This window comes from Zea mays, chromosome 2 (genome assembly GCF_902167145.1).
Source record: "Zea mays cultivar B73 chromosome 2, Zm-B73-REFERENCE-NAM-5.0, whole genome shotgun sequence".
Lineage (NCBI taxonomy): Eukaryota > Viridiplantae > Streptophyta > Magnoliopsida > Poales > Poaceae > Zea > Zea mays.
This window is the reverse complement of record NC_050097.1, coordinates 44,614,913-44,640,528: the sequence shown is the minus strand read 5'-3', so window position 1 is coordinate 44,640,528 and position 25,616 is coordinate 44,614,913.

The window sequence follows — 25,616 nt, the reverse complement described above, 5'->3', positions numbered from 1 at the left end:
ATACTTCTGAGCCTTATCAGTGGTGTGCACAGGAAGAAAATGCGCCACTTTTGTTAGTCGGTCCACAATAACCCAAATCGAATCATGATGACGAGAGGTGTTGGGCAGACCCACAATGAAATCCATGCTGATGTCATCCCACTTCCATGAAGGTATGGACAGGGGTTGCAAAGCTCCAGCTGATTTCAGGTGGCTTGCCTTTATCCTCTGACAGGTGTCACATTCTGATACATACTGGGCTATCTCCCTCTTCATTCTGGTCCACCAGTACAAAGGCTTCAGATCATGGTACATCTTGGTGCTTCCTGGATGCATAGAGAATTTGGAGAGATGAGCCTCATCCAAGATTTTCCTCTTGAGGTCCTGGTCCTTAGGAATCACCAATCTGCTTCTGAACCATAACACACCCTTTTCATCCTGGCGGAAACAATTATACTTCTCAACCTTCTGATGGAGATTCTTCTTGATAATTTGCACTCCCTTGTCACTGAGCTGGGCCATGATAATCTGGTCTTGCAAAGCTGGCTCAACAGAAATGTGAGACAAAGAACCAGAAGGAATCACTTCAATTTGCATCTTGCTCAACTCATCACACAAGGTGTTAATGCGAGAATCCATCAGAATACAATTGCATTGCATCTTTCGACTCAAGGCATCTGCTACCACATTAGCTTTTCCTGGTGATAATGTACCTCCAGGTCATAATCCTTGATCAGCTCTAGCCATCTTCTCTGCCTCATGTTGAGATCAGCCTGAGTAAAGATGTACTTAAGGCTCTTATGATCAGTGAAGATGTTGCAGTGGGTTCCCATTAGATAGTGCCTCCACATCTTTAATGCATGAACCACTGCTGCCAACTCGAGGTCATGAGTGGGATAGTTTTGCTCATGAGGCCTGAGTGCTCTCGAGGCATAAGCGATGACTCGGTTGTCTTGCATCAAGACACAACCTAGCCCGGTGCCAGAGGCATCGCAATATACATCAAAAGGCTTGATGTTGTTGGGTTGCGCCAATACTGGTGCTGTTGTCAGATGCTGCCTTAATGCATGGAAGGCATCTTCGCACTTCTGACTCCAAACAAACTTGACTTCTTTCTTCAGCAACTCAGTTATAGGCTTCGCGATTCGAGAGAAGTCCGGAATAAATCTTCGGTAATAACCAGCTAATCCCTGAAAACTCCGAATCTGACGGACAGTTGTTGGTGGCTTCCAGTTCATCACCTCTTGCACTTTATCAGGATCAACAGCTATTCCAGCCTGAGAGATAGTGACCCAAGAATTTGATTTCCTTTAGCCAAAAATCACACTTGGATAACTTGGCATAAAGGTGGTGCTCTCGCAGACGTTGAAGCACTACATGCAAATGCCCGGCATGTTCTTCTTCGTTCTTTGAGTACACCAAAATATCATCGATGAAAACCACTACGAACTTGTCCAATTCTGGCATGAAAATAGAATTCATCAGATACATGAAATATGCTGGTGCATTTGTCAGCCCGAATGACATCACCAAGAATTCATATAGCCCATATCTGGTTGAGAATGCCGTCTTCGGAATATCACTTGCTCGTATCTTGATCTGATGGTAGCCAGAGCGAAGGTCTATCTTGGAAAATACCTTGGCCCCGACCAACTGGTCAAAAAGAACATCAATACGAGGCAAAGGATACTTGTTCTTGATAGTTACCGCATTAAGAGGGCGGTAATCTATACACAGCCTCAAGCTTTCATTCTTCTTCTTTACAAACAGCGCTGGACATCCCCAAGGCGAAGTACTTGGGCGAATAAATCCCTTATCCAGCAACTCTTGCAATTGCTTCTTCAATTCTGCCAACTCAGCGGGTGGCATTCGGTAGGGCCTCTTGGAAATTGGGGTCGTTCCCGGTTGCAACTCGATGGCGAACTCAATATCCCGGTCTGGTGGCATTCCTGGCAATTCATCAGGAAAGACATATGCATACTCACAGACCACGGGGATCTTCTTCAGAGGTAACTCCGTCATAGAGAAAGCACATGACTGAGTAGAACCCTGACTAGGCAGAATTAAGGTGAAGTTCCCGCAGAACGGAGAATTAACTTCCATGGTACGGCTGGCTACATCAAGCACAACTTGGTGCAAGGTCATCCAATTTGCTCCTAGAATAATGTCCACATTTTCCAATCCCAACACAAGAAGAGTGGTTTTGACAATGTGGCTTCCCAGTTGAATAGGCACACTTTGGTTTAATTGATTAGTTGCAATTTTACCCCCAGGTGTGACTATCATGAATGACCCTTTTGAGTGAGAAAATGGCAGTTTACATTTAGCACTGAACTTTTGGCTAATGAAACTATGAGATGCACCGGAATCAAACAGAATTAAAGCAGGTTGATTATAAACTGAAAAGATACCGGTCATGATAGGAGCTCCCTCATGTACTTCCTCCAGAGTAGTGAAGTTGAGCTTCCCTTGCCTGACTTGCACCTTCTGCTTTCTTCCCTTGTCTTGATTTGGTGCTGGCATCTGCCTCTGCTGGTTCCTGGGACAATTCTTGGCATAGTGGCCCACATTGCCACAAGTGAAACACTTGTTCCCATTGCCCTGGCAGAACTGCTGCTGCTGCGGAGGCTGATTGTTCCTTGGGGCGGGAGCTGGAAAGCGGTTGGGTGCCGGCTACTGCTGCTGAGGTGGCCTGATCACCCATCTGCCAGCCTGCTGCTGAAAACCCCTGCTCTGATTATGAGAAACAATCTGGAACCTCTGAGCCTGAGCGGACGGTGCTGCCATTGGTGCCTTTCTCTTCTTCTCTGCCCGGTGAGCAACAATGCAATCCTCCTGGGAGATGGCCATGTTGACCAACTCATTGAAGCTATCAGCCCGGACAGTGTTGAGTCGTTCTCGCAGCTTGGTATTGAGACCCCTGCGGAAGCGATCTCTCTTCTTTTTATCAGAATCAGCATGGTACCCTGCATACTGGCATAAGTCGTTGAAGGCTTGCGCATACTGCAGTACCGTGCGGGTTCCTTGATTAAGGGCCAGAAATTCATTCAACTTCCGATCAAGAATGCCAGCTGGGATGTGGTGTCCTCTAAAGGCAGTCTTGAATTCCTCCCAAGACACTTCACGATCAGCGGGGAGCATAGCACGGAAGTGGTCCCACCAAGTCCGAGCAGGGCCGCGAAGCTGCTGTGCGGCGAAGCGAGCCTTGGCCTCATCAGGGCAGTCTCCCGTGAGGAGGGGAAACTTGGACTCGACGACGCGAAGCCACACGTCGGCGTCCAACGGATCCTCTGCCTTGGTGAACAAGGGTGGCTGCGTGCTCAGAAACTCCTGGTAAGTTGCCATAGCCGGAGGTCGCTGATGCTGGCCTCCACCATGCTGCTGAGGGTGGGGCTGGCGCTGCAAGAGCTGTCGCAGAATCTCATTCTGCTGAGCCATCAGCTCCTGCACTGTGGGAGCTGGAGGAGGTGGCGGGGGAACCTGCTCGTTATGCCCGCGACGCTGCCTAGCTGCCATCTGAAAACATAGATTGTCTCCATTGTTATCCCAACTCACAGTTTCGAACGACAAGATATCATCTCATATGGAAGGAAAAAATGCCATAATCATAATATTAGGTTCGAAATGAAGATAACATGGTGACAAATATCCCACAGATTTCAAAAGTTCACAGGGTTACATCAATCAGGGGAAGGTACCCATAAGCCTAGTCCAAAATCTGATATTACTAAGCTCGCATAGGTTTCTATCCGCCTAAAAGTGTCGAAGCGACTGCTTAACCCTGAGCGGTGGAAGCGACACTGGATACGGGTGAAGGAGGCATCGCGGAGGTAGTCCCATTGGCACCAGGGGCTGGTCCTAGCTCCTCGGGAGCCTCTTCTCCCTCGCTTCCTGCTTCATTGGCCTCCATCTCCAGGTGGTGCATGTCCAAGTGGTCATTCGCTTCTTCGAGTTCCCTCTGCACATCGTGAAGCTGGTTCTCCAAGACATCAATAGTGTTGTCTCGGATCTCCACCTGCTGCTCCAAGGTGGTGATGCGCTGGCTCAGCCTCTCCACCTGCAGATCCTTCTCTACCAACTCGGTGGATAGATCGACCACAAAATCTTCTCGACTGTCGAGAGTGAGCTTGGCAGTTTGAGCGGTGTTAGCGAGGAGTGCCATAGCATCGCTCTGAAGGGCCTGAAGGCGGTACAGCGCACTCATGCACTGAACGGTGATCCTCCCAACCAAGTCAGGATACATCGCCCACACATCCTTCACATGGCTCACGCGGTTACACCACATGGGATCATCCTTCTTCTCGGCAGGGAAGAGTCCTAAGGGGTGCATCACCATCTCCAGGGGATGGTAGCCATGGAAAGTCGTCAGAGTCTTCATGGCTGCTGCTTCAACGGTGTCGTCCGTCCTGAGTCCAATCGTCTCAGAATCAAGAGAACGCCAACCCGGCTGAAGGGGATGAGCCTCCAAAGTCAGCCAGACCCGACAACGAGGTACCCGATGCTCCTCATACAACTGCACCGTGTACAAAGGGGGCGTAGGGTAACCAGCGGAGTTAAGGACTTCCCACAAGATGGAAGGAAAGCCATCGCGAGAAAGGAAGTCAGAACTGAAATGAGAGTCTCCTCCACTGGCGGGGGTGGGTGAATTCATCTGTGGAAGGGAATCAAAGGTAAAGATTATGGTGGAAGGAAAAAGAAAAAGAGAGCCCGGATGGTTTTAAAGAAAGTGGGTTGGCTCAAATTTTTAATTCCTCTTTGTGTTTTATAATGCATGCATGCTGGAAGTAACGTTGCCTCTCAGAAAGAAAAGATAGGGTTCTTTTTAGGGCATCCATAAAAATATAAGTACTGGCCCACGGGGCCTAAGTAGTTAGCCACCTATTTCTCCCTCTATGCCTAAGGCCTTTCGTCCTAGGTCTAGCGGTCTAGTCCTGACGATCCGTAGCAGTTTCTAGGCAAGTTTTAGACTTTGAAAATTGGTATTCATGGTTTATTGTCCTTCTCTGTGGTGGAATTTGCTCCGATACCAGCTGTGGCAGAACCACCCGAATTATTCCAGCTTAAGTGCCTAAGTCACGCCTCAGGGGCCGCAACACACTTAAATCGGAATAACCCGTCAGTCCCTCAGATCTAGTCTGATAGAGCCACTTAACCAGGATCAAATTCCACAATCTCACTCGAAGGTGAGTCACAGAAGAAATACAATAAAACAGGAAACCTCAAATTAAGTACTGAGTTATTACATAAATCGGAGTTTTTGAGTAGCAAAGTAAGAGTTCACAAAATAAAGTGCAGCGGATAATCGATGTCGTCAGTATCGAGGAAATGGGCAAGGCCTAGCCCACTACTCCTCGTGCTCTTCTCCTGCTGGAGCAACATCTCACTCGACCGTCCAACCCGGTGGCAGGGTGGTAGGCCAAGTCACACCATCAACCATTTCCTGAATGGTACCTGCAAAAATTATGCCACAAGCAAGGCTGAGTATACTAATACTCAGCTAGACTTAACCGGTGTGAGGAGTCTACTCCTCTACCTCTAGACTATGCAGCTGTTTGGCTGAGGGGTTTGGTTTGCCAAAAGCACTAGCTGTTTCTAAAATCCACTTTTAGCTTTTCAAATTCTATTCTCATTATCTTAGCTAGATTGGCTCCTTCTAAGCATACATGGTGACAAGCATTTAGTTCAAGCAACAAGTTATCTCATGTAACCTCATTTCACTTCTTACTCGATGCAGTACAAGGGGTCAAGCAGTCTCATTAGCTGCGAGCACTGCTTCCTATTTGGGATCGAGCTCAGAGCCGATCCGGATCTGCTTGGAGGCGTCGTTGCTGGGGTCGAGAGGGACGGATTTAACCGTCTCCGCTGGCTCGAAGTTGCCGGCGTGGCGCTTCACGTCTGGCGCCTCCTTGGAGAGGCTCTCCAGGTCGGCGATGAGGGCCTCGGCGTACTCCACGCACTCCACGTCGCATTCGTACGCATGTCGGTATGTGGGGCCGACGGTGATGACCCCATTGGGGCCCGGCATCTTGAGCTTGAGGTAGGTGTAGTTGGGGACGGCCATGAACTTGGCGTAGCATGGCCTCCCCAGTACTGCGTGGTAGGTTCCTTGAAACCCGACCACCTCGAACGTGAGGGTCTCCCTTCGAAAGTTGGAGGGTGTCCCAAAGCAGACGGGTAGATCAAGTTGTCCGAGGGGTTGGACGCGCTTCCCGGGGATGATCCCGTGAAAAGGCGCAGCGCCTGCCCGGACCGAGGACAGATCGATCCGCAGGAGCCCGAGGGTCTCGGCATAGAAGATGTTGAGGCTGCTGCCTCCGTCCATGAGGACCTTGGTGAGCCTGACGTTGCCGATGACGGGGTCGACAACGAGCGGGTATTTCCCCGGGCTCGGCACGCGGTCGGGGTGGTCATCCTGGTCGAAGGTGATGGGCTTGTCGGACCAGTCTAGGTAGACTGGCGCCGCCACCTTTACCGAGCAGACCTCCCGACGCTCTTGCTTGCGGTGCCGAGCCGAGGCATTCGCCACTCGCCCACTGTAGATCATGTAGCAGTCGTGGACCTCGGGGAACTCTCCTGCCTTGTGATCTTCCTTCTTATCGTCGTCGCGAGCCCTGCCACCCTCCGCGGGTGGCCCGGCCTTGTGAAAGTGGCGCCGAAGCATGGCGCACTCCTCAAGGGTGTGCTTGACGGGCCCCTGATGATAGGGGCATGGTTCCTTGAGCATCTTATCGAAGAGGTTGGCGCCCCCGGGAGGTTTCCGAGGGTTCTTGTACTCAGCAGCGGCGACAAGGTCTGCGTCGGCGGCGTCGCGTTTCGCTTGCAACTTCTTCTTGCCTTTCTTCTTGGTGCCGCGCTGAGTTGACGCCTCGGGGACATCTTCCGGTGGGTGGCCCTGGGGCTGCTTGTCCTTCCGAAAGATGGCCTCAACCGCCTCCTGGCCAGAGGCGAACTTGGTGGCGATGTCCATCAGTTCGCTCGCCCTGGTGGGGGTCTTGCGACCCAGCTTGCTCACCAGGTCGCGGCAGGTGGTGCCGGCGAGGAACGCGCCGATGACATCCGAGTCGGTGACGTTGGGCAGCTCGGTGCGCTGCTTCGAGAATCGCCGGATGTAGTCCCGGAGAGACTCTCCCGGCTGCTGGCGACAGCTTCGAAGATCCCAGGAGTTCCCAGGGCGCACGTACGTGCCCTGGAAGTTGCCGGCGAAGGCTTGGACCAGGTCGTCCCAGTTGGAGATCTGCCCCGGAGGCAGGTGCTCCAGCCAGGCTCGAGCGGTATCGGAGAGGAACAGGAATAGGTTGTGGATGATGAGGTTGTCATCGTCGATTCCACCCAGGTGGCAGGCCAGCCGATAGTCCGCGAGCCACAGTTCCGGCCTTGTCTCCCCCGAGTACTTTGTGATAGTAGTCGGGGTTCGGAACCGGGTCGGGAACGACGCCCGTCGTATGGCCCAGCTGAAAGCCTGCGGACCGGGTGGTTCGGGCGAGGGACTCTGATCCTCCCCGCTGTCGTAGCGTCCCCCACGCCTGGGGTGGTAGCCTCGGCGCACCCTCTCGTCGAGGTGGGTTCGACAGTTGCGGTGAGGGTGTTCGTTGCCGAGGCGACCCGGGGCCACAGGCGCTGTGTTCCGCGTGCGCCCGGTGTGGACCGAGGCTTCCCGCATGAATCGGGAAGTCGCGGCACGATGTTCTGAGGGGTACCCCTGCCTTCGAGAGGCAGAGCTTTTGGCCCGTCGGACCGCGGCATCCTCCAGGAGATTCTTGAGCTCTCCCTGGATACGCCGCCCCTCGGTGGTTGATGGCTCCGGCATCGCGCGGAGAAGTAATGCCGCTGCATCCAGGTTCTGGCCGACCCCACTAGAAGCCGGTGGCGGCCTTGCCCTGACATCGTCTGCGATGCGGTGCTGGATGCCCTAGGGTAGATGACGTGCTTCTCCGGCCGGCGGTTGGCCTGCCCATTCCTGCCCGATGTCCCGGTGGAACGGCTCAAGCGTTCCTGCTCCCTCGTCGAGCCTGGCCTGCATCTCGCGGATTTGCTCGAGCTGTGGGTCATGACCCCCCGCCGGGACGGGGACCACAGCTAGCTCCCGAAGGATGTCAACGCGAGGCGCAGGCCTAGGGGGATCACCGTTTTCCCGCGTACCAAGATGGTTGCCTTCGCCGGGACCCCCTAGATCGACGTGGAAACATTCACGACTTGGGCCGCAGTCCTCGTCGCCGAAGCTGCGGCTACCGTCGGAACAGTCGGAAAGGCAGCAGTCACATGCGGTCATGAAGTCCCGCATGGCACTGGGGTTACCAAGTCCGGAGAAATCCCAACTAAAGTCGGGCTCGTCATCTTCCTCGGAGCCCGAGGGCCCGTAGGTCGAGACGGCTGTCAGCCGGTCCCAGGGTGACCGCATACGATACCCCAGAGGGTTTGGACTTGCCTCTATGAAAGCGTCCACCGAAGCGAAGTCGCTTGGTGGGTCGAGGCCGAATCCAAAAGGCACGAGATGGGAATCGGTCGGTACCTCTTGGTCGACGGGCGGTGACGAAGTCACGTCGGGGGTAGACTGCACCGTCGTCTCAGGTACGAGGGTGACGCCCGGCAAGTCTTTCACGAGCGTGCTGGCGTCGTCCGTCCGCTTGGAGTTGGCGTGTTGCAGGGAAATGGCGCTCGTCTTCGTCTCAGACGCGAAGTCGATGCCCGACGTGTCTCTCGTTGGGGCGCCGGCGCCGTCGACTCGCTCGACAGCCGACGAGGTGCCGCCTCCTACTTGGCCTTGGTTGCCCCGCCTCCTCCTCCGTCGGCGGGGGAGGGGACGGGACAAGCCCGAATGTTGTTCTTCCGCCATGTGGGGAAGACATCGTCGATTCCGACACCGGCGGGCGGGTTGTCGGCCGCCATTGTCGCCGTCGCGCGGCGGGGGAAGGAGTATCATGTCGTGGCTGCCGTCGAGGGACATGAACTCAAGACTCCCGAAACGGAGCACCGTTCCGGGATGGAAAGGTCGCTGGAGACTGCCCATCTGGAGCTTGACGGGAAGCTGTTCGTCAGATTGCAGCAGGCCCCTACCTGGCGCGCCAACTGTCGGCGTTTCGAACCCGGGGGGTCCCTGGACCCACGAGTAAATTGTCGCCACGTGCCCCAGCCCATATGGGTCGGCGCGAGACGGAGCGCGAAGGGGGGAAGAAGCCGGAGGGAGACAGGCGTAAAAGGGGAAACCCGCGGCCTTCGTGTTTGTCCCGCGCCCAGGTCGGGTGCGCTTGCAGTAGGGGGTTACAAGCGTCCACGCGGGAGGGAGCGAGAGGCTTACGCGAGCGTCGTCCCGTCCTTCCCCGCGCGGCCAACCCTCTGTAAGAGGGCCCTGGACCTTCCTTTTATAGGCGTAAGGAGAGGGTCCAGGTGTACAATGGGAGGTGTAGTAGTGTGCTAACGTGTCTAGCAGAGAAGAGCTAGTGCCCTAAGTACATGTCGTCGTGGCAGCCGGAGAGGTTTTGGCACCCTGTTCGTGTGATGTCGTGGTCGTCGGAGGAGCGCTGGTGCCTGGCGGAAGGATAGCTGTTGGGGCTGTCGAGTCCTTGCTGACGTCTCCTTGCTTCCGTAAGGGGGCTGAGAGCCGCCGTCATCATGGAGCATGCGGGGCGCCATCATTACTTGTTGTGGCAGAACCACCCGAATTATTCCAGCTTAAGTGCCTAAGTCACGCCTCAGGGGCCGCAACACACTTAAATCGAAATAACCCGTCAGTCCCTCAGATCTAGTCTGATAGAGCCACTTAACCAGGATCAAATTCCACAATCTCACTCGAAGGTGAGTCACAGAAGAAATACAATAAAACAGGAAACCTCAAATTAAGTACTGAGTTATTACATAAATCGGAGTTTTTGAGTAGCAAAGTAAGAGTTCACAAAATAAAGTGCACCGGATAATCGATGTCGTCAGTATCGAGGAAATGGGCAAGGCCTAGCCCACTACTCCTCGTGCTCTTCTCCTGCTGGAGCAACATCCCACTCGACCGTCCAACCCGGTGGCAGGGTGGTAGGCCAAGTCACACCATCAACCATTTCCTGAATGGTACCTGCAAAAATTATGCCACAAGCAAGGCTGAGTATACTAATACTCAGCTAGACTTAACCGGTGTGAGGAGTCTACTCCTCTACCTCTAGACTATGCAGCTGTTTGGCTGAGGGGTTTGGTTTGCCAAAAGCACTAGCTGTTTCTAAAATCCACTTTTAGCTTTTCAAATTATATTCTCATTATCTTAGCTAGATTGGCTCCTTCTAAGCATACATGGTGACAAGCATTTAGTTCAAGCAACAAGTTATCTCATGTAACCTCATTTCACTTCTTACTCGATGCAGTACAAGGGGTCAAGTAGTCTCATTAGCTGCAAGAAGCAGACGATTCGAATCGAGTTTTAACCTTGCAAAGTAAACCTAAACACACGGCATGTCAGGGTACTCCGACCCCACACATGACAACCGTCCCCATCGATTCCCCGTTCGCGTCCAGGCCTCACCGCCTTGGCATACAATGCTCCACTGACCCCGGCTGCCGCCGTGCAGTGACCGCACTTGTACCCACCATAGCTAGCATGGGAGACCCAGTCTCAGGTCGCATGAGGGATAAAGTCCGCGCCCGGCTTCACTCAGGTACTAGGTTTACCGGTTACCATTTTTCCCGGCATGTGCTTAGTATGTTCAAAAGCTTGACTCAGGTATCCACACATTAATCCTTAATTCTTTTTTCCCGTCTCATGGACAAGGCATCCTCCCTGGATCCAAATCCATAGACTAACATATATCCCATTATCAAGATGAATACAATCAATTCCTGACCTCGCGCAAGTGCTAGAAAAATCACTCGACGTCTACCGAGATCCTGATTAGCAAGCAGCTACTCGACCTAGCATACTACTCCCTCCGTCCCAGGATATAAGGCGTAACTACTTTTTATTCTTGTCCCACAATATAAGGCGTGCTCTCTCTATGCATACGTATATCGATGCAGTGGTATAGAGACAATTAAATGCATTTCTTGGTCTTTGAACCAGAGGTGGTTACGCCTTATATCCCGGGACGGAGGGAGTAGTATTCATCTCAAAAAGGAATCCTAAGTTCATGCAACTAGAGGTTTCAAGCAACTCCTACACTTAAGTGCACATTACAATCCTACAAGCATTAAGTGTAGTAAAGTAGCATATAATAATACAGTTATGCATAAAACCGGGGCTTGCCTTCAATTGCTGGGGCTGCGGGGAGATCCTCAATAGCAGCCTCTGAAGCCTGCTCCTGGTCCTCCTCTTGGACAGGTCCTTGCTCGGGGATGAGCACGTACTCTCTGTCGGCAAGATTACAATCTAATGAATGCAATGCGTAAAATATATGCATGATACGATATGTTCTTTTAGAAATTACAACTTTGGAGGTGTATGATCAAATTGAGTTAAACAAAGTTAACTTTACTTATGTAAGACCCTTGGGTGGTATACTTGGTAATTTGGGTCAAAATTTATCTAAGGTAAGTGGTAGGTTTATTTTTGGGGTTCCACTGAATTCTTTTTAAACCTTAGTGAGAATTGATAAGTACGCAAGTTAGACTTATTGGGGTGAGGTTTAATTCTCCTTTCCTTTTTCTTTTATTCTCTTTAATGTTTTGGAGTGGGTTTGAACTACAAGTTGCTTTTATAAAATTCTAAAAATTCTGCAAAAATTACAGTGGCTTGGTACTAGTGTATAATTCTTTGTCTCAAAATTTGGGGATCAGAAAGTGAATAGTTTTCTCTGGAAAAAATTATCAAATTTTAGGGCAGAAGGGGTGCTATGAACTACAACTATTATTTAACAGTGGGTAATTCTCTAAAACTTATTTTTGCTGGCTTTTAGGTGCTATAACATGACTTGATACAAATTTCTAGTCATTAATACCTTTTAGTTATTTTACTATGGTTTTCTCAATTTCTAGCCAAATAGGTGCTTTCTACTACCACTATAGTTGAAAAATATCAAACAATAGAGTTCTTATTTTTCTTAGTTATTGTTTTGCGCAAGAGCAATCATTCTGAAGTTTGACATCTTTTTGCTTAAGGGAAGGGGTGGTATGCATTATTTGAATTAAGTGGCCTTTCTCATAAATCCTTAGCAATAGGTATGAGTTTGCTCCTTTTTCATGGGTTTGCATTTTTCTCTGGTGGTTTATCTCATTATGGACTTAGCAAATATTTGGTTGCCCATTATTGTATCATTAGGGGTTGTTCATGATTTATTTGGAAAATGCCTCATTATCATTTTATATTTATTTTCCTTACTTAAAAGGTTGGGCTGAGGTGTTCTTTATTTTTGTAGTGGGGCTCTGGTGGTTGTAAATCCACTGGATTTTTATTATCCATTTTGGGTATAGTTTGGTAACTCTAATAATTGATTTTCAGTCCAAATAAGGCTAAATAAAACATTTTAATTTAAAACTGATCTGAACTTGTTGGGGACTTGTTCTCAAATGCTAGGAGTTAAGAACAAGGCAACATAAAAAATGTTAATCGCTAAAGTCATTCGTCCTTCGAAGCATTATTTCCCTTAGGACATAATGATTTTCGGACGAAGGTAATGAAGAGCGTGTCTTCATAAATTTATTATACAATGACGAAGGATAAAATGTAGAGAATATAAAAGATAACATAAATAATTATATATTACTATCAGACATAGACATAGATATCTTTGAATTACAAATGTACCTCCAACTGGAAGGAGATGATAGTACAAGCGTGACGCAAAAAGCGAATGCCAAGTCAGCCCGAACAGTACGGGGGTACTGTTCTCCTATTTATAGGCACGGGACACAACCAATACAAAATTACATTCATGCCCTTTACACTTGATAATAATTCTATAGTAATCTGTCGAGGTTTAAATAGCCTTTTCATCTTTAAGTCGGTTTCACTTTTTGCTACCGCGCCGAAGCTTTCCTGCTCACACCTTCGGCTCTGTATCAACCTTCGTATTACTCTGGTCTACTGTGATGCTGACTTGAATCCGAAGATACCTGTTCACACATTATACTCCAGAAATACTGTTAAATCCTGTTTTTGAGGACCTTCGGATGACGAAGGTCCCCAACAGTAGCCCCTCGCAATATTAATTTGTTTAAAATAATAAATTTAGATTGCGACATGGACGAAGGCTTTACGCCGAAGGTCCGAAAAAACACCTTCCCTTTGCTAGAATAGCAACATTCACTGACAAGCGGGGTCTTTCAATTTTCAACGCACTTGGCGTATAAATACGGCCATACCGCAAACTCATTTGATACGCTCTCTGGCCAACTGCTCCCACTCACTCAATTTTTAGCTCTTGTGCACTAAGATTTGCTAAGCTTTTAGTTTTGAAGCTTCGGCTTTGAAAATAGTTTTTTAGCATCTCCGAAGATGTCCGAAGATAAGAAGATTGCTGCTGAGACGAAGCTAAGCCTCGACGAAGAGAAAAAATTTGGGGTTTCTTATAGCGATGTCAAAGACCAACACAGAAAAAATCACCAAGGAGATTCTGGAAGGTTTGTCTGAGGATACTGATGACAGTGACAGCTATGATGTGGACAGTGGTGCTGAAGACTCCGAAGATCGTCCCTGGCGACCAAGCCATTCAGTTTATGGTAAATCAACTATCAAAGAAAATCATCTTGTCAATATGAGAGGAAGGTATTTCCGGGATTTGTCCATTGTGAGGGCGGACGAAGGGGAAAAAACTTGCCCACATCCCGAAGAGAATGAAGTCGTAGTGTACCGAAGCTTTTTGAAAGCTGGACTGCGATTTCCCTTGAGCAGCTTCGTTGTGGAGGTGCTGAAAATATTCGAAATTTATCTCCATCAACTTACCCCCGAGGCAATTATAAAGCTGAATATCTTCGTGTGGGCCGTGAGAAGCCAAGGTCTGAAGCCTGATGCAAAAAGCTTCTGTAATATACACGAATTATCATACGAGACAAAACCTTGGGGTAAGGAACAGTATCACAATAATTTTGGCTGCTACAGTTTCGTTTCTCGGTCCGGGTCAAGCTGCCCCGTGCCAACCTTTCGGAAGAGATGGCCCGGCGACTGGATGACAGAATGGTTTTATGTGAAGAATGATCTGTCAATACAAGAAGATATCAAAGGTATAATTATGCGCCCTATTTGGCAAAGCTTCGGCCTTCGGAGGCCGAAGGTTGAAATGAATGAAGCTACCGAAGAATGCCAGAGGGCCTTCGGCGCAGTCTGCTCTTTCATTGGAACGAGGGACTTAGTACAAGAGCATATTGCCTTCAGGGTATGGCCGCTCGCGAAGAAGTGGGAAATGCCACAAGAAACCGTAAAAGAGGCCGACGAAGGTGGACTTATCAGGTTGAAGTACACTTTTAAATTTGGAGATAAATTCGTTGAGCCAGATGATGACTGGTTAAAAAGTATTGAAAATTTAAGTGATGAACTGCTTGGGGCTTATTCGAAGGCCGAAGACACTGCAATGTCAGCAGCCTTCGGAGGCCGAAAAAAGAAGAGGCTGAATCGGGTATTTGATGCAATCGGGTTTGTCTACCCTGACTATTGCTATCCCATTCGAAGGCAGAAGAGAAAAAACACAACCTCTACAAAAGAAGAAGCTGCAACTGCTCCTAGCGAGCCAGAACCGAAAAGAAAGAAGATAAAGGTCCTTACACATCGGCCGCGCTATATTGAACCAGCTTCGGTGCCTGAGTTTACCGGAGAAACTTCTTCGGCCACCGAAGCTGAAAAACCAACCGAGCCAACCTTGCTGCCAGAAGTCGCAGAAACGGCCGAAGTGCCAACAAAGATAGAATTGGAACAATCAAAGATTTTGTTATCAGAAACGAAAGAGAAGGCCGAAGCGCCATCCACAGAAAAAATGGAAGAGGTAAAAGAAGCAACTGAGGGATCCAAAACATCAGAAGTTTTGAGTCCTGCAGCAAACATTGAGACAGTAAAAAATCAAAAAGTGCCAGCAGTGACTCCGAAAAGAAAGAGAATGGCTAATGTGCTAGATGTACTGGAAACGATCAAATCTTCAAGCACACCTCCGAAGAAGGCTGCTGTCATTCCTGAAACAACAACTGAAATTTCTGGTTCTAAAGCTCCAGGGCAAGAGACTGAAGCCGAAGCTGGGCCCTCAGAGCCTGCAAGGATAAAATCCTTGGAAAGTGAGGCAGAAAAAATAACAAAGCCAACTTTTGTTGAAGAAACCGATGTCATTGCCCCCGAAGCATCCCCCAAAGTTCGTGATTATATTGTTCGTCATGCTTCGAGGAAAAAACTATCAGAAAAAGAAGAGCAAGAGGCCCAACACTACGCCCAAAAACTGAAATATCCAAAGGGGGCGTTAATATTCAATGGCAGTGGAGAAGAAGACTTCTTGTATTGTCTCCCTGACAGCAAGGAAATTTCTGTCTGTCGGGAGATGAGCAAGAGCTTCGGATTCCCAACTTTAGAAGACGGGCTCTCGGTGCTATCGAAGAACGATCTGGCCGACAGCCTGGCTTACAATAGCTTAAAGGTGCGACAAATGAAATCCTTGTATTTTTTGTTGAGTCCAAAATTTTTCGTTTGTTTAAACCTATTGACGCACACATATTTCTCTTTGCAGGGCCTGATACTTAGCAATGCCCTCAGGGTACAGAAAGATGCTGAAGACGAAGGGTGTTCTATATCCCTGAGCAACCTTCGTTCCGAAGTTATCGAACTAAGGAACGAAGGTCTCGAAAAAGATAAAATATTACACTCATTGATAAATAAAATAAAGGAAGACGAAGCTGCTTTTAAAGGTCAAGCTGAAGCTCAGAAGCGCGAAATTGAAGATCTTCGAAAACAACTGGCCAGAGCCAAGGAAGAACACATACTTGAAGAAACAAAGCGAGAACTCAGCGACCAATGGGCAGATCACCTAGAAATAACTGTTGAAGAGCTTCGTTCGTCCAGAAAGAGATGCTATAACAAATCTATAGAGTGTGTTAAGAAGTTAAAAGCTAGCTTCGCCAGGGTCGGCGCCTTCTCAAGCGAAGAAAACTTTACGAGAGGCAATCCCGAAGGTCCCATTGAATGGATCGACCACGAAGCTGAGGCCTTCGAAGAAATTTTAAATAGCCGAGGAGATATATGTGCCTTCTCTGGTGCCAGAGGGATTGCCACCATCTTAGAGAAGAAGGGCTGCGAACATGTAAAAATTTTAGCACAATCCGAAGCTGCTTTGTCTTTTGAAGATGCAAGAGATCCTTCGGCCGAAGCTAGTATAATTGGTGGAAAATTTTTTACCGATATCTGGGATAATGGTGGCCGAGAAATGGCCGGAGAAATTATTCGAAGAAGTGAAAAGGGCATTCACGATGCTAGAGAAGTAGCTGAGGCTGCTGAAAAGAGCGCAGAGGCCGAAGGTCAATTAGGTATTAACTAATAGTTTTTATTGTGTTGTAATCTTAGGCTTTAAGATTTGTTTGCGATTTGTAATAGCAATGTAGCCGTATCCTGTCTTACTTCAGATCCTGCTAAAGCGTCTTCGGGCCCTCAGCCGAAAGAAGACGACGAAATTAAAAAGATGGCCGAAGATATTATGGACGAAGTCGTCACTCGGCTCCTGAACGAGGCTGCAGAAGTTGTTTTGAGAGAAGATTAAGTATTTTTGTGAAAACTTCTGAAATGTAATATACTGTAACATTTTGTAACCCCAAATGTAATATACCTATTTTTGTTAGTCAATTCTTTACGATGCATGAAACTTTACACGTACCGCTTTTGAGTCTTTGACGAAAAAACACCTTCCCTTCTTTTCATGCTTCGTGAAGAAGAATTTTTCTTTGTCACAACAATATCCAATGTTCTGATGAATAATATCCAGGCTTCGTGAAAATATTTTCCGAAGCTACACTTCCGAAGATCAATGATGTATCTTTTTGTGACTATGATTTCTCCCTTTTTCCAAAGCGTTCTTCTGTAGATTGATAATGTGTCCACCTCTTGTGCCATGTGCAAAATGATGTATGATGCTTATGCTATGCGAAATGATGCGATGATGTTATGTTATGTGAGATGATGTTTATTCCGAAGATACATACGCATCCCTGCAATAAAACACAATCTTTTATAAGCCTCCCTTAGGAGCTTCTTCGCCTTTTACTTCAACGGAATCAGCGTTTATTTTTCGCTGTAAGCCTCCCTTAGGAGCTTCTTCGCCTTTTACTTTCAGCGGTATTCGCGTTGACTTTTCGCGCTTCGCCTTTTACTTAGGCGGTATCAGCGTTGACTTTTCGCTGTATGCTCTGCATTCCCTTTGGAACGACTTTGGAGCAGAAAACTTACACTGTGCTCCCTTTGGAACGACTTTTTTGTGACTTCGGCAAACTTACTCTGCGTTCCTTAGAACGACTTTTTGTTGCTTCGAAGAATTTTCGATAGTTCGAAGGTCCTCTTTGTTATCACAAGTCTTTGAACTTTAATCAATATAAGCCTGTGAAGAAAATATATTTTCCTTGTAGGAATCAACGAAACTAATTACATGAAACCTAAACAATGTCCTTTATTATAGAAAATAAAACTGAATGAAAAAGATTGCTATTAAGGTAGGATATTTGTCAATAGATGTGCTTTGACTCTGGCACAGTGCTATTGACTGTACGAGCTTCGGACTGCTCTCTGAAGTCCCTCTGGTGTGGAGCATACTGGCTCCCTTCTGGCTGCTGGCCTTGTTGCAACGGAGGTGGAGGCGGAGGCTGTTGCCAGGAAGCTTGAGGCTGACTCGCCGAAGCAACAGAAGCTGCAGGATGATTGCCCACATATTCTGGGATGTAGGGCGAATGATATGAAGCTGTATGCATGACTTGCTTCGGCTGAGCTTGTTGTGCTGCTGCTTCAGCTATTTCCTTTTGCTTCTGAATAGTAACATGGCACATCCTGGTAGTATGGCCTTTGTTCTCACCGCAGAATAAGCAAAAGATTCTTCTCGGTTGATCGCCAAATCTTCCTCCAAAGCCTCTGGCGCCTCTGCCTCTTGGAGCTGGTGGTCGGAAGGAGCTTTGCTGTTGCCCCGAAGCCTGTGAGGAACATTGTGGCCTTTGCTGTTGGCTTCCTCTATCATCATTTTGTGTAGAGTTATGAATTGATCTCACGTGCCTCGGGTAGAACCTCCCTCCGAAGCCCCTGGTCATTTCAGAAAACCTGAAAGCCTCCTCCCTTCTTTGGCGAAAATCATTATCGGCCCGAATGTACTCGTCCATCTTCTGGAGCAGCTTCTCCAAAGTTTGAGGAGGCTTCCTAGCGAAGTACTGAGCTGACGGTCCTGGCCGAAGCCCCTTGATCATGGCCTCAATGACAATTTCATTGGGCACCGTTGGTGCCTGTGCCCTCAAACGCAAGAACCTTCGGACATACGCCTGAAGGTATTCTTCGTGATCCTGGGTGCACTGGAATAGAGCCTGAGCAGTGACCGGCTTCGTCTGAAATCCTTGGAAGCTAGTTAACAACAAGTCCTTCAGCTTCTGTCATGAAGTGATTGTTCCTGGTCGAAGGGAGGAATACCAGGTTTGAGCAACACTCCTGACAGCCATAACGAAAGATATGGCCATGACTGAAGCATTGCCACCATACGAAGATACTGTTGCTTCGTAGCTCATCAAAAACTGCTTCGGGTCTGAGTGGCCATCGAATACAGGAAGCTGGGGCGGCTTGTAGGACGGAGGCCAAGGTGTAGCCTGCAGCTCAGCGGACAGAGGAGAAGCATCATCAAAAACAAAATTCCCATGATGGAAATTGTCATACCAGTCATCTTCGTTGGGAAAACCCTCCTGATGAAGATCTTGGTGTTGAGGCCTTCGGTGCTGCTCATCCTGGGCAAGATGACGAACTTCTTCAGAGGCTTCGTCTATCTGCCTCTGCAGTTCAGCTAGCCTGGCCATCTTTTCTTTCTTCCTCTGTACTTGTTGATGAAGCATCTCCATATCTCTGATTTCTTGATCTATCTCGTCCTCTGGTGGTGTCGGGCTGACAGCCTTCCTTTTCTGGCTTTGGGCCTCCCGCAGGGAGACTGTCTCCTGATTGTGGTCCAGTGGTTGCAGAGCTGCAGCCCCAGTCGCTGAAGCCTTCTTCGGCGCCATAACGAAGGTTTATGATCCCCGAAGGTGTTCAAAAAACTCAGAGTGGAAGTGAGTTCACCGGAGGTGGGCGCCAATGTTGGGGACTTGTTCTCAAATGCTAGGAGTTAAGAACAAGGCAACATAAAAAATGTTAATCGCTAAAGTCCTTCGTCCTTCGAAGCATTATTTCCCTTAGGACATAATGATTTTCGGACGAAGGTAATGAAGAGTGTGTCTTCATAAATTTATTATACAATGACGAAGGATAAAATGTAGAGAATATAAAAGATAACATAAATAATTATATATTACTATCAGACATAGACATAGATATCTTTGAATTACAAATGTACCTCCAACTGGAAGGAGATGATAGTACAAGCGTGACGCAAAAAGCGAATGCCAAGTCAGCCCGAACAATACGGGGGTACTGTTCTCCTATTTATAGGCACGGGACACAACCCATACAAAATTACATTCATGCCCTTTACACTTGATAATAATTCTATAGTAATCTGTCGAGGTTTAAATAGCCTTTTCATCTTTAAGTCGGTTTCACTTTTTGCTACCGCGCCGAAGCTTTCCTGCTCACACCTTCGGCTCTGTATCAACCTTCGTATTACTCTGGTCTACTGTGATGCTGACTTGAATCCGAAGATACCTGTTCACACATTATACTCCAGAAATACTGTTAAATCCTGTTTTTGAGGACCTTCGGATGCCGAAGGTCCCCAACAGAACTAATGGTCTCTTTATTTTTTCTAGGTTCTCTGTTACTTAAGCAAACTAGGAAAAATAATTCTAATCACTGTTCATCAATTTCTAATGCCTTTCTGATTTTTCCTAAGTTTTGGGCAAAATAGCTTTAAATGAATATCTACATCATATTTTTCAATGTTGGGGTTCCTATTATTTTTAAACAGTGTCTAAATGAGGTTTGAATACCTACAAATTTTCTTAGGTTCAGTATAGAAGAAAAACTAATTTTCCTTAATTAAACTAGGTTTGGTAAGTTTCTGTTTTTAATTTTAAACTCTAAGAATTAGAATAAAAAGCATAGGATTTATCATTTTTAAATGATAGTCCATAATATTTAGGAGCTAACAAAATTAGTTTGACAACTTTTTATTAAGAATTCCTCAAGTTATGGATTTTCAAAGTTCTCTGGTTATTTAAAAAGATTAACGAAATTGATTAAATGGAAAACTACTTTGCACTGGGGTCCCTGGCGGGTGTTTTAAATTTTCTTCGCGGATCAGTCCCTAGGCTACTATTCACATGGGTCACTGACGTTACAGAAAACCCCTCGGGTTCTTCAAATCCTAACCCGAGGTCCTTCTCCTAACTTAAACAGTAACCGCGGCGGAAGAAAGGGTGGAGGGGCTTACCGGCGGTGAGATGGCTCCGGTGAAGTGGTTGAGGACGTAGGGGAGGTCTCGGGGATCACAACAGTGTGCGGGTCGCCGTCGGGGATGGTCGGAGTTGGCCGGTCCACGTGCGCAGGCGGGGATGCTCGTCGGCGGCGAGGAGTCCGGCCTGCTCACGGCGAGATAGCTCAATTGGACGGGTCAGAGAGGTTCACGGGATGCCAGAGAAGATATGGGTGCAAGGAATTGGACGGAGACTCACCGGTTAGCTTTGTCCACGCGCGGCGGCGAAAGACCGAAGTCCGGTGAGGTCGATCTCGGGCCTCCGGTGAAGTCCGACCTGGTCCGAGGGCTTGGAAAGCTTTACGGGCCACTGGCGGAGCTAGCCGAAGCACTGGCTCAACTTAGGGGTGGCTGGAGTGGGCTGGCCACGACGGCCGAAGCTCTGGCGGCAATGGCGGGCAGAATTGAGCTCGCCGGAGCTAAGGAGAGGTGGCTGGCCGGTGAAGGTGAGCGCGGGGTGAAGTGAGGCGCGCCCGGGGAGGCTTTATAGGCGCGGGCGAGCACGGCCGAGGGCGGGGCTCTGACATGCGCTCGGGGCGTGCGCGGCGAACACCAGTGCGCGCTCTGGCGCCTGGCACAGCGTCGAGCACGAGGCAGCGTAGAGAGAGGTCAAGTTCAAACGCGGATTGGGCCCAAATCTTTGAGATTAAGCCATGATCCCGTTGAAAGATCTCTTCCTCTCAGGTCCCTTTGTCGTTTGTGTGTGGAGGCTAGCAAGTTTCGCTGACTGGATTAAGAGATAGAGAGGGGAGAAATCCTGTTTGTCTCACTGCCACGCACAGGGAGAAAAAATCTCTGGTTTGACGTGTCCGAGGCACACGTCCCAATGCCATCTCCTGGCACATGACACAGGGGTTAATTAGGCACATTTTTGTTAATGGGGCCATTAGGATTCGAGTTAGGGATCAAGGTGAACATCCTTGATCTTTGGCTCAAGGTCTGAATTTCAGAATTCTGAAATTCAGAATTCCCATTAAGTCCCCACATGAGAAGCTTGATTTGGGGTTTTGTTTGAGTTATTTTGGCCAAGCTTTCTCAACCTTTCTTGTTTCTTATTAAATATACTTAAATTTTTATAATTGGATCAAGTCATAATTTTAAATTTTTCATACCCTTTTCCTTATTTTCTTGAATTTTGCTCATGGGGCTCACTTAGGGTTTTATTAGGGTTGCAACATTATTACCCTTTTTGAAAGACCCATTTGTTTTGATCATGATACTTTTAAGTATATGCTTGGTGAATTCTTTATTCTCAAGTTGATTTGATGCTCATGCTTACTTTGGTTCACATAAAATGATGGTTCTTGGTTTGGCATTTTAAGAGAAACCCTAGGTGACACTGGGGTGTCACACTTGTTTACCGGGGCGAGCCAGATGGGACGCCGGTATTGTTCCCCGTAGCCAGAGTTAGCTAGGGGTAGGGTAATGATGGCCCCTCCTATGACGTGGTCGGTCCGAGCCCTGGGTAGGGCGAGGCGGAGGCTCCTCCGAGGTCGAGGTTGAGTCTGTCTTCCGAGGTCAAGGTCGAGTCCGAGCCCTGGGTCGGGCGAGGCGGAGTTCGTCGTCTTCCGGGGCTGAGCCCGAGTCCGAGCCCTGGGTCGGGCGAGGCGGAGTTCGTCGTCTTCCGGGGTTGAGCCCGAGTCCGAGCCCTGGGTCGGGCGAGGCGGAGTTCGTCGTCTTCCGGGGCTGAGCCCGAGTCCGAGCCCTGGGTCGGGCGAGGCGGAGTTCGTCGTCTTCCGGGGCTGAGCCCGAGTCCGAGCCCTGGGTCGGGCGAGGCGGAGTTTGTCATCTTCCGGGGCTGAGCCCGAGTCCGAGCCCTGGGTCGGGCAAGGCGGAGCTTCCTATGGCGCTCGAGGCCGGACTTGGCTGCTGTCAGCCTCACTCTGTCGAGTGGCGCAGCAGTCGGAGCGGCGCAGGCGGCGCTGTCCTTTTGTCAGGCCGGTCAGTGGAGCGGCAAAGTGACTGCGGTCACTTCGGCTCTGTTGACTGAAGGGCGCGCGTCAGGATAAAGGTGTCAGGCCACCTTTGCATTAAATGCTCCTGCGATACGGTCGGTCAGCGTGGCGATCGGGCCAAGGTTGCTTCTTGGCGAAGACTGGGCCTGGGGCGAGCCGAAGGTGTGTCCGTTGCTTGAGGGGGCCCTCGGGCGAGACGTGAATCCTCCGGGGTCGGCTGCCCTTGCCCGAGGCTGGGCTCGGGCGAGGCGAGATCGTGTCCCTTGAGTGGACCGAACCTTGGCTTAATCGCACCCCATCAGGCCTTTGCAGCTTTGTGCTGATGGGGGTTACTAGCTGAGATTAGGAGTCTTGGGGGTACCCCTAATTATGGTCCCCGACAATCTTCGACCTGCAGGGGCACACCCATTAGATTAATCTTGCGGATCATCCCCATTACCTTTCCAACGCGTCAGATTGTTTCTTCGTCCTCAGAGGATGATGTGCACAGTTGATTATCTTCATTATCATCACTTTCTTCTTCTTCTTCACTTGAGGAACTTGGAGTGGGAGCCTTCTTTTTACCCTTCATTTCATCACATGCAAAAGCATATGGCCTTGAGGAAGTTGGCTCCTCTCCCCGACACATTTTTCGCGACATCTCAAAAGCCACGATTTTCCCAATCACAATGGTCGGAGTCATGGTACTCAAGTCCTCCATGTTGTCAAGGATGGTGATGATGCTCCCATATCTTCGTTGTGGTAGCAGGGAGATAATCTTCCTTACAATGTTCGCATCACCTAGCTTATTTATGCCAATAGAGTTGAGCTCGTTGATGATTAGATTTAAACAAGAATACATGTCTCTAACAAGCTCATCATCTCTCATAGCAAAAGAATTATACTCATTTAAGACTAGGCAATGTTTTTGCTCACGGACATTTGATGTGCCGTCATGGAGCTCATGCATTTTTAGCCAAATCTCATTAGCAGTTTTCAAGGTAAATACTTGATTAAAAATATCCATGCTAAGAGATTCATACAAGCAATTTTTGGCTCTAGCATTTAAATGAATTTCTTTTTCCTCACTCGTGGTGGGCTTCTCGGGATTCTTGGGGGGTTTCATCCCGTCACGAGTGACTCGCCAAACACCTAGATCAACGACCTCTAGGTAACAAGCTATTCTAGCACTATAATACGGGAAGTTAGTGTCGTCGAAGTGTGGTGGCCTATGGGTATCCATCCCTTCCTTTAAAAAGTGTCGGCTCTTTTAGCGGTGAAGCTAAAGCGTTTCAAATGAGCCAAACCAGCCTCTGATACCACTTGTAGGAAACGGGTGACGCCTAAGAGGAGGGGGTGAATTAGAACTTCTAAAACTTTCGCTAAACTAGGCCACAAATAAATCCTTAGAGCAAAACCTATGCAAATAATCAAACTAGAATGTGCAAACTAGGTTTTGTCTAAGTGTTGTTATCTCTACCGCAATGTCTAAGTTTCAATCTACACTATATAAGCATGAATACAAGATTGAAACTTAAATGCTTAATATAAATGCGGAAACTTAAAGAGCAAAGTAGAGAAGCAAACTCTCGTGGATGACGCCGGTATTTTTATCGAGGTATCTGGAACCGCGCAAGATCCCGACTAATCCTCGTTGGTGCCTCTACGCAAAGGGAAGCCCACGCGAGGACCAACCACCTCGGTCGAGTAACTCCGTAGAGAGCCACGGGCCTTCTCCACGCACAAGTGGTGCTCCGCTTCCGGCTCCTCTCGGACGCTCCCCGCCGTCTCCACTATCGAGCTTCCGGTCGAAACGCCGCGGGCCTTGTTCCCTCCGGTACACGGTGGCAGCCGTGACACAAACACGGTTGTCACGGTCTCGCAAGACTCTCGCCCCACTCGGTACAATTACAACGGCCCGCGCAAGAGACGAGGGGTTGTGTGGTTTGTCTAAACTCACTCAACTAACTAGGATTCACCTAGAGCAAGCGCTAATGCGGTCTAACTAACCTAAGCACTTCGCAAAGCACCTACGCTAATCAACGAGTGATTCTATTAAGCACATGGGTGTTTGAGCACTTAGAAATGTCTACAATATGCCTTGGTATGTTGCTTGGGCTCCCACACCTCCAAATGGCCGGTTGGGTGAAGTATATATAAGCCCCAACTCAAATATAGCCATTGGAAAGAAGTTCTGCAGCTTTCTGCGGCGCACCGGACAGGTGCACCGGACATGCCACGTGTACTAGCCGTTAAAAGTAGCCGTTGGAGCTTCCGAAGATGGTGCACCGGACGGTCCGGTGTGCACCGGACATCCCGTGCTCGCTTGTCGTATTTTGGCCATAAATTTTAGCTCCAAACTCTGATTTCGATGATCTTGTACTTTTTGAAAAGCTTATGAAATTCTCTACATCCCAGAGTTGAAGCCATACCAGGTTGAGAAAATTTGGCACACCGGACAGTCCGGTGTGCACCGGACATCCCATATGTTGTTCTTGTTTTTTCAGCAATTCCGACTTCGTATTGTGGGCATAACTTTTAGCTCCGAACTCCGATTTTGATGATCTTGGACTTTTTGGAAAGCTTATAAAATTATATACATCTCAGAGTTGAAGCCATGTCAGTTTGAGTAGATTTGATTTTGTGAAACACTTCCAATTCAGTCAGCCTTTCCTCTCAACTTTGTCAAGTTCACTTTTGTTTTGCATCTTTGTATCTCACTTCTACTTCTTGATGTGTTGGACTCTTAGCATGTATAAAGTGTCTTAAATATGACTTTGTAATGTCTTATATGGGTATTATAATGTCTTCTTTGAGGTGTGGCATCCTCAGAGCCTCAGTCCAATCCACTTCGCATCCTGTGAACTACAACACACAAACACTTGGAAAATACATTAGTTCACAGGTTGTGTTAATCATCAAACACCAAAATCTATTAAGCCAAATGGCCCGGGGTCCATTTTCCTTACAATTCCTTTAGGGTTTTATTTTACTAAACTTATAAATATGCAAAACAACATAACTCCCCACTATCTAGGAAAAAGAAAAGAAAAATTAAGGAAAAGAGAGGGTAACACCTGAATTTGGTGGATATTAGAAAAGAAATTTTATACCCTAAATTCCGGGGGTTACACCCCGACACCGACTCACGCAGTGGCTATTGCATGTCCACGAGAATGTTTCACAT